The sequence below is a fragment of the Oryzias melastigma genome, linkage group LG14 (assembly GCF_002922805.2).
Source record: "Oryzias melastigma strain HK-1 linkage group LG14, ASM292280v2, whole genome shotgun sequence".
NCBI classification, from domain to species: Eukaryota; Metazoa; Chordata; class Actinopteri; order Beloniformes; family Adrianichthyidae; genus Oryzias; species Oryzias melastigma.
This window is the reverse complement of record NC_050525.1, coordinates 6,013,958-6,018,507: the sequence shown is the minus strand read 5'-3', so window position 1 is coordinate 6,018,507 and position 4,550 is coordinate 6,013,958. Positions and strand designations below refer to the sequence as shown.

At 40.9% G+C, this 4,550-nt stretch overlaps 1 long non-coding RNA gene across 1 annotated transcript; it reads left to right on the top strand.

Annotated features, from left to right (window-relative positions):
* The first annotated feature begins 643 nt into the window (after window positions 1-643).
* LOC118599583 lies at window positions 644-2,772 on the top strand. The gene is made up of 2 exons (XR_004948990.1): window positions 644-1,677; window positions 1,848-2,772. It is a non-coding gene; the product is annotated as an uncharacterized LOC118599583 (long non-coding RNA).
* The last annotated feature ends 1,778 nt before the right edge of the window (window positions 2,773-4,550 follow it).

The window sequence follows — 4,550 nt, the reverse complement described above, 5'->3', positions numbered from 1 at the left end:
ATCTTGGGGATCCCACTCCCAGCGTGGGGAGGAGACTGCCGGGCCCAGGGGACCGGCACCCAAGAGACCAGACCACCAGGCCGAGGTTCCCCGCCCCCTCGCCAGGGATGGGGTAGGGGACAGAAGGTCGAAGGTCCCACCTTCCTTGTGTTATGCAGCAATCACTTTATTTATACAGCACTTTTCATCAACTTTGCTGTTGAACACTAGTTGCTGAACAAAAAAATACATATATAATCATTAGTTAAAACATAAGAAGTTGTAAGACACAGTAGATAAAAGCAGCAATACTAAAACAGACGTAAAAATAGAAAATGGCTCTGAATCTTAGAACAGTTACTTGGGTTGGATCCCAGTCATTTTTATTTTGATTTTAAATTGAATAATTGTAGGATTTCTGTTTAACCACTTGACCGTCTAGTGGCGGAATCTGGAATGCATGTCAAACTTAAATTTAAACATGACATTCTGCATTGCGAAAACAGGAAGTCATTGTTGATGGTTTAAAGCATCCAAAATGGATCAACACCCCCCCCGCCACCGTCACTAGTTTGTCATTTATTGTATTTGTCTGTGTAAAAAAAATATTTTTTCACCTGCATTGAACAGTTTTGAGGTAAAAATAAAATTTAAAAGTAAACACAATGTTCATGGTTTAAAAGCATCAAAAATGGATTTGGACGTCACCTTTCGATACATAATTCGCAATACAAACACACAAAACTAACTTTCCAAAATCAGGACACATTTTAATGAATGACCTTCACCGCACTTTTGTTTGAAACTATAATGTAGATCTCTGATATGTTCAATTAATTTTTACCACTCCGTATCAATAATTTACCTGTTTCTGGGGCTAATATTAAAGACTTCTCAGTTTGGCAGCTATTACAGGCCCTATTTTTCAAGATGTCGAGCCCCGGCAGATCTTATCTCCACGAATAGAAACAGCCAGATCATCTCTCATGGTTATTTCTGTTCTCTTCAATTTAGCACCAGGGTTTTTAGTGGAATGTATGACTGATTTCAAACTTTTGAAATCACTCATTTTGGGTACTGCCTGAAAAACTCACAGATGAGTTTCCAATTAGTCGTTCTCGTTTCATTGTTACGCTTCATTTATGATCTGCTTTGAAGATTTGCACTCGTGCCTGCAGCAGAGTGAAATAAGAGTGTGACCTGTCTGTCTGAGGCGAGGTGTCTGTGGCTTCCATGGAGCCGTCCTGATCAGTATTTACATGTTTAACATCCCCATTTGCTTCACTTTACGTTAAGCTGTTTATTTAAACTTTGCAATCCTGAGGAAAGCTGCGAATTAAAAAAAAAAAAATCCTGTTTTTCTGTCTGTATGACTCCTTATTGCAGGAATACAAGAGTCCACAGCAGGAATGGTTGATCAAAAAGTTGATGTCTGTTGAGGTAGAAATGTGTTTCCTTTCTGCATTCATTTTTGATAATGACTGTGTGATCAAAATACTCTCTTTTCTAGAGCAGAGTTTTATCATAATACCTTACTGAGGCTGGTACAAAGCTCATATTGTGGTTTTTATTCAGTTATGATTCAGCTATTGTCTCTGAATCACCTCTTTATGTACGAGAAGGGCTTTGTCGTTTGGGCAGGTGTTCCAAGACAAAAAAAATGAAGTGCATGGACCATCCCTCACCTGGAAATGGTTCGTAGCTTGGGGGAGAGGCTCGACTACAAGCGGACCTTCTTCTTTGGGGTATAGGGAGGCTGGATGGCTTTAGCCCCCCCCCATCAATATACATTCTTAGATGAATATACTCATACAACAATCATCTGGACCAGATTGGTTTGTTTCGGGAAGTTAATAGTGATGGATCAGGAAGTGGATCCAAGGGAAAAATGTCAACGCCCAAGGCTCCTGCTAGGATTACTCCATCCCAGATAATGAATTTTATCCTAATCTTCTTATCTCAGCTGAGTCTATTTAAGCTTGTGGAAGACATGTTTTATTTCCTTGATGCACCAGAGTCAGTTTACAGAGTAAACAACTGGATGCTTTAAGTTTGAAATTAAAACGTGAGCCAGCGCTACAAAAATCCTCTTCCATGAGGTCATCAGAGGCTGTTTCTTCTCAGAGTTCCTGAACTTCTTTTGATTAGCTGAAGAAATTGATATTGAAAATAAATTATGAGCTGTCACAACAGACAGAACAAACCCTCGTCTTTGAGAGTTAAACATCAGGATTTTTGGCACAGACCTCACAACATTAACAGACAAAAAGCTGGAGAGGTCATCAAACACATTTAGTCCTTTTATCAACCAGAGATGTGAACTGCCTTCTTGGTTTGGAGTTTCTGCACTTCAAAACAGTTCCCCGGAATCTAGTAAACTCCCAAAGCCTTAATCCTAACTGTCCTTCTGGTGGATACGGGCTGTCTGCAGGCAGAAAATTGGTAAACCTGTACAGAACACGCAAGAGGTCTACACAAATGAAGCTACGGTCACATATACCAAAATACCACAGCGCAGTGGCCTACATGCAGTTTTTCAGAAAACTGTAATCGGGAGGCAGAAGCCAAGGTTCTAGAAAAAAAATTAAGCGTAGATCTGATATTTGCTACATGGGAATATTTGGACGTCCGCCAGCGGGTGGGTGGCAAGCTCTCATAGTACACTGAGGACTAGTGTTGCATGAACTCTATAACACAAACTGCAGGATACAAAAATGAAAAACAATCTGAAACTTCCCACGTTCCCATTAATACAGACAAACACAAGCACTCTGGGAAGCAAAATAAAAAAAACATAAAAGCATAATTAATGAAGAGAAGATCAGCAAAGAGAGACAGAAGGAAATATTTCAAAATCTCTGATGAAATAAAAACCTCAAAAACAACTAAGAAGTATTAAATAATAATAATAATAATATTAAATATGTACCCCTGCATTCTCATCAATGTGTGTGTGTGTGTGTGTGGGGGGGGGGGGTCTTTTGTAGTCTTACAGCTATAAAAGCAAACAGGTGAATTGATGAATAAAATAACTAAAGCACACTAACGACACACAACAGAACCATAAAAAAGAAGCTTTTGAATTCCTTCAGATTCATTCCTGTGAGTTTGGGGATATTTCTGTGCTTCATCCTGTCAGGCAGCTTCTGTTTCTCTTCCTCTGACAGCAACAGGCTATGAAGGTTTTGGTATTTCAGATGATGTTTTTCAGTGGATGTGGTTTTAGTTTATCTGTGAGGGGGTACAGAGGCTGGGACGCCCCCCTTGTTTAAAGGATGCCTCTTCAGGCCAGATCTGGGCGAAAAACTGGAGCCTGTTCAGGAGTACAAGGGAAACCTGCAAGAAAACTTGATAACGCTTCATGTCATTATAATGACTTCACCAATCAACAGTTCATTCTTCAAAGTAATATCACTGTCTTTGCAGCAACAGAAAGGTTATTATACATGCACGCTGAGGCTGTAACGTGCTGGTGACGTGCACACATGTGCGCACACGCAGTGCATGAGGTGTGAAGTGGGGCGTGAGCTTCAGAGCGTTTGTACTTCAGATGCAGCCACACGCTGAGTCTCACCAGATTGTTGCTGTTATTATTCAGACCTTCCTAATTAGCTCTGAAACTATGAGATTAATCATGAACTGAGTTGCTACAAATTAATACCTCAAGCCCACTAAAGACTTTTCACATCTCCCTCGTGCTTTGTGTTGAGGTCCATGATATTAACAGCCCTGCTGCTGGTGGAGGAGATGTGTGGGGATGGGAAAGTCAAACGTTGCTGCTTCCTCCCTCAGCTGCTTTCAGCAGAGCAGGTATGTATTCCAGCTTTACTCAGGAAAGCAACAAGTCTGTCTCCAAGTGGGGAGCAGTATTAATATCCAATGCCCGCCGTCACGGCCTCCATTATCCCATTAAAGCAGACTTGAGCAGACTTCAGATTAAAATCTAGCCAATGTGAAGGCAGAACCTCTCAGTGACCTCTCTGCATTTGAATTAAGGAGATGGACTGTGGTTTGCTTTCCCCGCTGCCCTCAGGCCTTCCTAATTATCCTAACTTGTGGAATACATCTGGGTCTATTAATTTTCATTTGACACAAAGCAGCTAGGCACATATTCAGCAGACATCTTGCTGGCACGTACTTGAGCTTTCAACTCTCCTGCTGTGGGTCAACAGGCAGTTTGGTTCAGTGAAGCAGCTCTTCAACTGATGGCTCTTTTGGCATCTGAAGCTTCAGCTGACTTCATCAGGACACTTTCCTCCGCCTCTTTGAGGACGACTGCCGAGTTGATTAAGGATTTCTCTGTGTTTTTGTCTGACAATACTGTTAATAATTCAATCAATGCATGTTATCAGATGATGTCTGACGTTCCACAGGCAGAGACAGAAACCATCATGAACACAGTAGAGGAGTCAGTGCTGAAGGCCCAAAGAACCAGGAGACTGTTAACCCTTTAAAGTCCCCTTACAACAATTTTCTTCAAATGTTCCCAGTTTAATTGTTTTAATAGTGACTGTGACTTTTTAAACAAAAATTCCACATCCTAAATGTCTTAAAAAGCCATTTTCCCTGTT